Source organism: Malania oleifera, chromosome 1 (assembly GCF_029873635.1).
Source record: "Malania oleifera isolate guangnan ecotype guangnan chromosome 1, ASM2987363v1, whole genome shotgun sequence".
NCBI lineage: Eukaryota > Viridiplantae > Streptophyta > Magnoliopsida > Santalales > Ximeniaceae > Malania > Malania oleifera.
Window position 1 is genome coordinate 97,441,204 of NC_080417.1, and position 10,522 is coordinate 97,451,725.

General features: G+C 38.8%; 1 non-coding gene across 1 annotated transcript; it reads right to left on the bottom strand.

The window, feature by feature from the left end:
* Nucleotides 1-9,893: 9,893 nt before the first annotated feature.
* TRNAP-AGG (transfer RNA proline (anticodon AGG)) lies at nucleotides 9,894-9,965 on the bottom strand. The gene has a single exon. It is a non-coding gene; the product is annotated as a tRNA-Pro (tRNA).
* Between the last annotated feature and the right edge of the window lie 557 nt (nucleotides 9,966-10,522).

A 10,522-nucleotide genomic window follows, 5' to 3' on the forward strand; every position in this document is an offset into this window, starting at 1 on the left:
GGGAAATTTTAGGGAAAGTTGTTCTAGGAATTATGACGGATAATATCGTGAAATTTAAATTTCAGGATTTCAGGGGTTTTTGAACGCCTGGGGCGTAGGCTAGGGTGTTAGCGGATTTTTACAAGAATCAGGTAAGGGGATAAACTAAGCTAGTTTTGTTTTAGAAAATGCATGTGAATATATATCTAGCATCTGGTTTCAGGAAAAATAGATATATTTATATATACATGATTTATATTTGGAAAATACTGTTTAAATGATGATATGTTAAATACGTGGAAAATATGTTCAGTGTGGCATGAGTATAAATTTAATGGAATACTGTTTTCTAGGAATTTGAATGATATGGATTTTTGTGACGGAAAACCAGTGTATGGGCCGAGTCTTTTATATGATTTGCCCGCGTATGGGCCGTGCTATGTGGATATGTTTGTCGGCGTACGGGCCGTACTATGATGAGATTTGCCAGTGTACGGGCTGTGCTATGTAAATGTGTAATACCGGCGTACGGGCCGATGATTTTTATGATACACGTATATATGCAAAATGATATGATTAATATGAAAATAAATGATATGAGATATCCATGTATCACGATTTTAGTATATGTATATGATATCAGAACCTGATTGGCTTGGTCTAGGTTAGCACTTGCACGGTACCATTGTTATGTGTCCATGGTCTTTGTGATCATGATATTTGTGTTAACGCCGTTGTACGGAGTGGTGTGAGATTGGATGGTTGATGTGGTTTATAAGAAGTGTACTGATCGCCCTTAGTGTACGGACCAGGTCTGGCAGACCCATCGAACCTACAAACTACTGTTTAACTTGGCACTGGTCAGCCAACCATTGTCAGGTCCCGCCTTCGGGCCACACAATCCAATCATGTGGGGGTAATACATGACAACAGCCAGCTAACCTATAAGGAATGTTTTATATTATTATTATTATATGAGATGAAATATGATTATGAAAAATGCAATATGTTCTGCCATGTTTTGATGGTATATGTATGTTTTCCCAGATTTGATAAACAGTACTGCACATGTTGTGTATGATATATGTTGAATATAGAATACTCATGTTGCCACACACTAGTATTAGTTTATTTCCCTTACTGAGAGGTGTCTCACCCCTAAATCTTATTAACTTTTCAGGAGCCTCAGATAGGAGAGCGAGAAAAGCCCCGCTGATCTAGTGCAGGTTAATTGCCTTTTTTTGAAGGGTATGTTTTTGTAGAGACAGTTAGATTTTGGGGGAAATGTCCCTAGATAAGATTTTTGGGATGTATATACTGAGATACAATGATTGTAGTAACTCTGGTATATTGTGATATCTGGTATTGAGATGTATATATGATTGTATATTTTCTACTGCGTAGGCTTCCGTTTTGTGTTCTAATGTATCCCTGGTACCCACGGGTCCAAGTGGATTGTGATCTGTTGAGCTGGAATGTATGATGATGATATTATTATATATAAAAAAGAATGAGAAAAATAAGCAGGTCGTAACAGTTTGGTATTAGAGCCTAGGTTGCTAGGTTGTTAGGTTCTGTAGACTTTAGAATGCAGCAGAAACAATACCAGAGTTTAGGAAATGATTTGAGGTTTTGTTCTACAGTCTAGAGGCAGGACTTCCATGGTAGTTTCGGTATTTTTCCTAGGGTGACGATTTCAGGAAAACCATAGTAAGCTATTGTCGGGTTGTGTTCCTAGAATGTAGGACTGGGGATTAGAAATGAGTTAGAAATGTTGAGATAAGTGGTAAGGATAGGTGGGTAAATTATAAGGATAGGATTACTGAATTGCAACTGCTATTTTCCAGAATGGATCCAGAAGGAAATAGTGTCCATGCGAGTGGCAGTGATGGAGCAAGACCATCAGGTGTAGCTAGGACCGACTCTGACGCGGAATTATGTAGCGTGGCTCAACAGGTTATGGCTGAGATCGCTAGGAGTTCGAGGGAGTAGAGTTGTCCATCTGCAGGCCATGGGTGCACCATAGAAAAGTTCACGAAGATGAATCCACCAGCGTTCTCAGGCGGAGTTGATCTTGTAGCCGCTAAGAACTGGATACAGGAGACTGAGAAAATCTTGACTGTACTGCAGTGTACTGAGGAACAGAGGGTCCTCTTTACCACCTATAGATTGACAGGAGAGGCTGAGAGATGGTGGACTGCGGTGAGACTATTGGAGCAGCAGAGGGTGACTCCGATAGCTATGACATGGGACCAGTTTAAAGATTTGTTCTTTGACAGATATTTTCCAGCTACTGTGAGGGAGGCTAAGGTAGAAGAGTTCTTGAGTCTGAAGCAAGGAAAACTATCTGTCCAGCAATATGTAGCACGTTTTATCGAGCTCTCTCGTTTCACCCCATACATTGTTCCTGATGAGGTGAAGAAGGCGAGGTAGTTTGAGAGAGGCTTAAGGCGGAGTATATTCAAGCAAGTAGTGGTGCTACAGATCTAGGACTTTGCTGAGTTAGTCGATAGGGCAGCCTTGGCAAAGGTTGGTGAGCGTCTTGATGCAGAGGAGCAGGGACAGAGGAAGAGATCTGCATCTACCGGCTACTAGCAAAGTCATAGACCAGGCCAGTGGAGGAGAGGAAATCATGGCAGCGACGGAGGCAGGAGACTGGAGGACGCGAGGTGCAGACAGGGCAGGGCCCTCTAGTCTGTCAGACATGCAATAGGAGGCACTGGGGAGAGTGTCGAGCTGGTGGTGTAGTGTGCTATCGCTGCGATAGATCGGGGCATATAGTGCGAGATTGTCCTACCCCACTAGATGCAACTCCGGTGTGCTATCACTGCGGTAGATCAGAGCGCATGGTATGAGACTGCCCTACTCCACCAGATGCAATTCCAGCTCCAAGACCATACCGGGGAGATTATCAGGCGCCACGTGGGGGCTAGCAAAGGAATACGACTCCATCCAGAGTGTTTACTCTGACGCCGGGTGAGGCTGAGACAACAGGTGACGTGGTGATAGGTATGGATGTTATGTTTTCTTTTAAAGTTATTGCATTATTTGATTCAGGAGCTACACACTCGTTTGTATCCTCAGGGTGTATTAAATTATGTAGGGCTGAAACACAACTGTTAGATGTTGAATTGTTGGTATTTACACTGATTAGGTCAGTAGTAAAGTGTAATAGGGTGCTCCGAGGTTGTCCAATTGATATTCAAGGGAAGGCTTTGTCTGTCGATTTGATAGTGCTGGACATGCACGAGTTTGATGTTATATTTGGTATGGATTGGTTAGCAGCTAATTTTGTCAGCATAGATTGTCTTGCATGAGAAGTGATATTCAGATCTCTAGGGGAAGCAGAATTTAAGTTCGTAGGGTCACAAATACAATCCTCGCCTCAGCTAATTTCAGCTATTCAGGCCAGAAGGCTATTACTGAGTGGGTGTTACGGGTTTGTGGCTGTCGTGAAAGAGATGTCAGAAAATGAATCGAAATTTTCTAGTATGCCTGTAGTAAAGGAGTTTACAGATGTTTTCCCAGATAAGTTACCAGGCTTGCCACCCGATCGTGAGGTAGATTTTTCCATAGATCTACTTCTAGGTACAATGCCTATTTCCAAAGTACCTTATCAAATGGCGCCGGTAGAGTTGGCAAAATTGAAAAATCAGTTGCAAGATCTGCTTGATAAAGGCTTCATACGACCCAGTGTATCTCCGTGAGGACCTCCAGTTTTACTTGTGAAGAAGAAAGACGAAACTATGAGAATGTGTATAAACAACAGGGAAATGAATAAAGTGACAATTAAGAACAAGTATCCTCTACCCCGTATTGATGATTTGTTTGACCAGCTCCAGGGTACAAGGGTGTATTCGAAGATTGACCTCAGATTCGGCTACCATTAGGTAAAGGTGAAAGCAGAAGACGTCTCGAAGACGACCTTCAGGACCTGGTACGGGCATAATAAGTTTCTCGTTATGCCGTTTGGATTGACAAATGCTCCTGTGGTATTTATGAACTTGATGAACAGAGTCTTCCACCGATACCTAGACCAATTTGTTGCTATTTTTATTGATGATGTACTGGTCTATTCAAGGAGCTATGAGGAGCATGAGACGCACTTGAGGCAGGTTTTGTAGACACTTCAGGAAAAGAAGTTATACGCCAAGTTCAGTAAATGTGAATTTTGGCTTGAGAAGGTCGTGTTCTTGGGGCATGTTATATCTGGAGACGGTATTTCTATGGATCCTAGCAAGATTGAGGTAGTAGTGAATTGGGCTAGACCGAGAAATGTCCAGGAGATCAGGAGTTTCTTCGGGCTAGCTAGATATTATCGTTGTTTCGTTAAGGGATTCTCAACTTTGTTAGGACCCTTGACACGAATGACGAGGAAGAACGTCATATTTGAGTGGGACGACTGCTGTGAGCAGAATTTTCAAGAACTGAAGCAGAGGTTAGTCACAGCACCAGTTTTGGTTATCCCATCTAGGGGTGAGGGGTATGTCATTTATAGTGATGCGTCCTTGAAAGGACTTGGCTGCGTATTGATGCAACATGGCAGGTTAGTTACATATGCGTCCAGGCAGTTGAAAGAATATAAGAAGAACTACCCTACACACGATCTTGAATTGGCTGCTGTAGTACACGCGTTGAAAATTTGGATGCATTACCTGTATGGCGAGCAGTGTGAGATTTTCTCCGACCATAAGAGCTTAAAGTATTTCTTCACACAAAAGGAACTAAATATGAGGTAGAGAAGGTCGTTGGAGTTGATTAAGGATTTTGGTTGTACCATCAGTTATCATTCGGGGAAAGTGAATGTGGTAGCTGATGCATTAAGCAGGAAATCCAAGGAGCCAGTGTTGGCGGCTATGGGGATCCAGCATCTGATCATGATGGATCTGGAGAGACTCGGCATAGAGTTAGTAGAGAGTGATCTCCCAGTATGTATTGCTAGCCTAGTGGTACAACCTACTTTACAAGAAAGAATTAAAGTCGCTCAAAAGGAAGATCCAGTATTAGCAGAGGTGATATGCAGAGTACAGATGGATCAAGGGGAGGATTTCAGTATTGCAGATGACAGAGCTTTGCGGTTCCGTTCCAGATTATGCGTTCCTACCGATACTGAGATCAGGAAGACTATTTTAGAAGAAGCTTACAGATCTTTGTATACCGTTCATCCTGGTAGTATGAAGATGTATAGAGACTTGCGTGAAACATTCTAGTGGAGTGGCATGAAGAGAGAAATCGTCGAGTATGTAGCCCAGTGTTTGACGTGCCAGCAGGTAAAGGCTGAGCACCAGAGGCCGGCAGGGCAGTTGCAGCCGTTATTCATCCCAGAGTGGAAGTGGGATCATATATCGATGGACTTTGTGTCAGGACTGCCGACGACATTACATGGCTAGAATGCCATCTGGGTGATTGTTGACCGTTTGACTAAAACCGCCCACTTTATACCTATCAAGATCAGCTACTCCCTCAGTCGTTTAGCGGAGATTTACATTCAAGAGATAGTACGTTCTCATGGGGTGCCAGTATCGATTGTGTCGGATAGAGACCCATGATTTACATCACGATTTTGGAGGAGTTTGCAGGAGGCTCTGGGGTCTCAGTTATCGTTTAGTACGAAATTCCATCCTCAATCAGATAGGCAGACTGAGAGGACGATACAGATAGTAGAGGACATGCTCAAAGTGTGTGTACTAGACTTTGGGGGTAGTTGGACTCAGTTTATACCGCTGGTAGAGTTCGCGTATAATAACAGTTATCAGTCTAGCATTGGCATAGCACCATTTGAGGCTTTGTACGGTAGGAGATGTCGTTCTCCTTTGTTTTGGGATGAAGTGGGTGAGCGGCGAGTAGTGAGGCCAGAACTTGTGCAACAAGCGCGTTATAAGGTTCGGCTTATCAGAGACAGGATTAGTACAGCTCAGAGCCGACAGAAAAGTTACGCTGACCATCGCCGTAGGAATTTAGAGTTTGATGTGGGTGATCACGTATTTTTGAAGATAGCTCCGATGAAAGGGGTTATGCGCTTTGGGAAGAAGGGTAAACTTAGTCCTAGGTTTATCAGTCCATTTGAGATTCTAGATAAAGTGGGACCGGTAGCTTATAGGCTAGCTTTACCTCCAGTGTTGTCCAGGATCCACGACGTATTCCATGTGGCTATGTTGAGGAAATATGTTCCAGATCCTTCTCATATCATTAGTTATGATGAGTTGGAGCTTAGTGATTCATTGGGATATGAGGAGATACCAGTACAGATTCTGGATAGGAAAGTACAGGAGCTACGTAATAAGAAAATTCCTCAGGTAAAGGTTTTATGGAGGAATCATGCGGTAGAAGAGGTTTCTTGGGAATCCGAGGAGCAGATGAGACAGAGATATCCGCATCTATTGTAAGAAAGTTGATGGGATAAAATGCAAGTAGTTAGGTAGTTTCTTTTGCAGGTACATGTAATGGTTTAATTAGTGTAGTATTTTAGTTTTGGGAGAATGGTTTTCTTTTGTATATGTAATCTTCCAAGACCCGAAATGTAACCACGGTATTCCTCCGCCATAAGTGAGGGTAGGTAATAAAATGAGTAGACCATTTTTCCTGGTTAAAGGATGGCGAGTTACGCGAACAGTAAATTTCGAGGACAAAATTCTTTTAAGGGGGGAGGAATGTAGTAACTGGGAAAAATAAAATTTTTTAAAAAAATTAATTAATTAAATTAATAAGTAAAATGAATAGTATGATAAGGGACAAATATATATATATATATATATATATATATATATAAAGTTGTACAAGCTTCTCCAGGAAGCTTTGCTTCAATTAGTAAGTTATTATAATATTAATATATATAATTGTACAAGTTTCTCCAGGAAGCTTTGCTGTAATTTCGGTCAATCCAATTGGAATTGGATTCCTGCGCCAGTGTTCTCAGCTCTCTCTCAGTCTCGCGCAACGTTCATCTTCTCTCTCCCACTCTCCTCCACCACCTCTCCGATATTTGGCTGATCAAAAATTCAAAAATACCATTGACCTCTACTCGCCACCGCCGACATTTCTACTGGAGCGGATTTGTCGTAGGAGCGACGTAGGCATATCTCCTGGGGTAATTCTAAATTTCAAACTTATCTCAATTTCTCTTAAATTATACGCCCCATTAACGAACAGAATTTGTCAGGAAACTTGTGGGGAGATTCTCTACAATCTAGCCGAAGCGAGTTTTCGAATTGGAGCTCCGGGTTACTAATCCTAAATTAGGGGTAAGTTTGATAATTTAAGATTTTATTAAGCTATTTAGGGTATTCAAAACTTAGGGAAATTTTAGGGAAGGTTCTAGGAATTATGACGGATAATATGGTGAAATTTAAATTTCAAGATTTCAGGAGTTTTTGAACGCCTGGGGCGTAGGCTGGGGTGTTAGTACACTTTTGCAGGAATCAAGTAAGGGGATAAACTAAGTTAGTTTTGTTTTAGAAAATGTATGTAAATATATATCTAGCATCTGGTTTCAGGAAAAATAGATATATTTATATATACATGATTTATATTTGGAAAATACTATTTAAATGATGATATGTTAAATACGTGAAAAATATGTTCAGTGTGGCATGAGTATAAATTTAATGGAATACTATTTTCTGGGAATTTGAATGATATGGATTTTTGTGATGGAAAATTGGCGTATGGGCCAAGATTTTTATATGATTTTCCGGCGTACGGGCCGTGCTATGTGGATATGTTTGCTGGCGTATGGGCCGTGTTATGATGAGATTTGCCAGCGTACGGGCTGTGCTATGTAAATGTGTAATACCGGCGTACGGGGCGATGATTTTTATGATACACATATATATATATGCAAAATGATATGATTAATATGAAAATAAATGATATGAGATATCCATGAATCACGATTTTAGTATATGTATATGATATCAGAACCTGATTGGCTTGGTCTAGGTTAGCACTTGCACGGTACCATTGTTATGTGTCCATGGTCTTTGTGATCATGATATTTGTGTTAACGCCGTTGTATGGAGTGGTGTGAGATTGGATGGTTGATGTGGTTGCACTGGCAGACCCATCGGATCTACAGACTACTGTTTGACTTGGCACTGGTTGGCCAACCATTGTCAGGTCTCGCCTTCGGGTCACACAATCCAGTCATATGGGGGTAATACATGACAACAGCCAGCTAACCTACGAGGAATGTTTTATGTTATTATTATTATATGAGATGAAATATGATTATGGAAAATGCAATATGTTCTGCCATGTTTTGATGGTATAATGTATGTTTTCCCAGATTTGATAAATAATACTAAACATGTTATGTATGATATATTGAACACAGAATACTCATGTTGCCACACACTAGTATTAGTTTATTTCCCTTACTGAGAGGTGTCTCACCCCTAAATCTTATTAACTTTTTAGGAGCCCCAGATAGGAGAGCGGGAAAAGCCCCGCTGATCTAGTGCCGCTGATCTAGTGCAGGTTAATTGCCTTTTTTTGAAGGGTAAGCTTTTGTAGGGAGAGTTAGATTTTGGGGGAAATGTCCCTAGATAAGATTTTTGTGATGTATATACTGAGATACAGTGATTGTAGTAACTCTGGTATATTGTGATATCTGGTATTGAGATGTATATATAATTGTATGTTTTCTGCTGCGTAGGCTTCCATTTTGTGTTCTGATGTATCCCTGGTACCCACGGATCCAGGTGGATTATGATCTGTTGAGTTGGAATGTATGATGATGATATTATTATATATATATATATATATATAAAATGAGAAAAATAAGCAGGTCGTGACACTTAGACAAACACATTAGTAACATATGGTTTGTGATTTCAAAACCAGAAATTGGACTCAAAAAGTCAATAATATCAGATAAAAAATGGGCATTGGCATGATCCAAATGTAGATGGAATCTTCCAATTCATGTAGGGCTACACAAAATTTGGTTTAACCAAAATTATTAATCGAGCCAAACTCGTTTAGCCTAATTGGTTAAGTTTTGAACCTAATTTAATATTATTTGATTCAAAACTTGACTACTGAAAAAATTTTATTTTATTTTCGATTATACTAAACAAGTTTTGGCACTAATCAAACTATTTTATTGTTATTTTTATTTTTCATCTATTTATATTATCCATAGTTAATAAATTTTTTTTGAGTGGTTAGGAACTTGACAAGAATATTTCAAAACCTAGAAAAATTTTAAGAGGTTTGCTCATTTATGGGGCTTGCTTACAAAGTAAAAATAAAAATAAAAATCAAGAGGCTTGATTCATTTCGGTTCTCAAAATTGTTGAATCAAACCAACTTATTGTTTTTTATTCCAAATGATTTGATTAGGTTTAGTTCTGGAAAACACTTTTTGTTTTTTAACTTTAGCTCTCCAAAGAATTATAAGAATGTTAACCTTATTTTTTAAAAATTTTTCAAGATTCATTTTGAAAATATAGAAAATAAAAAATTTGTTTGAATGTGTAAAATAATTTTTTATTTTTTATTTTTATATTTAAAAATAATCACAAAAAGGCAGCTTATTTTCCATTTTTCCAAATTTTAAGTAAGGTAATATTTTGAATCATGATATTCCGGAGGGTTTGAATTTGGATAACCCCATGATCTCATGTACAAAGAAAGAGCTGAAAATTTTAGAAAAAATAATGAGAATATATATTTTTTAATTTTTATATAAATTTAAAATTTTTAAAAGGTGGTGATATTTTTATTATTATTTAAAAATTTAAAATAAAAAAATAAAATTATTTTTCCTACTGTATTAAAAGATAAAATTAAAAAATAGAAATTATTTTCTAAACTGACAAAGCGTCTCAGGCGCACCAGCAGTCTATAGAAATACAAAATGCACAGGCCTCAGAAATATGGGGTTGAAAACATATATACTGTGTCGTTTGAAAGGGGCATTCCGAGAATTGAACTCGGGACCTCTCGCACCCTAAGCGAGAATCATACCACTAGACCAAATGCCCACTTCGTTGCTGCCGTGTTCAAAAGCATATACTAAACTAATAGTGTAAACATGGAGTGCATAAACTAATTGCGCTATTTATTTCCATAACCCCTTGCAGTTCTTTTATATATGGAGTGCCTGCTCCATACACCATATAAACAAATGAAATATTAACTCCCACACAGTATGTCCTCTTGCCTTGTTACTAAATCTTCATTTGTCATTTGGATTATTTATTTATTTATTTCTATTGAAGGTCAGCACTTAATCAGTGCTTTACAACAAAATTTAAATCATCTCTCATCCCTCACTATTAACACTTTGCCATGGTTCAAACAAATCTCAGGTTTCAATTACTAAAATGTTTCTCTGTGAGGGCTTTTTAATTTGTGAAATTAAAATATTTCTATGCAATGAAAATTGGTAATCTCATTTTTCAAAATGGAATGCTTGACCGAAGAGAATATTTTTATTTAATTCGTACTATCAGCGTCCCAAGAGTGTATGTCACTATTTTGTTCAATATCAGAATCTTAACAAACATTTCAACAAAATAATCATTATGACCTTAACATA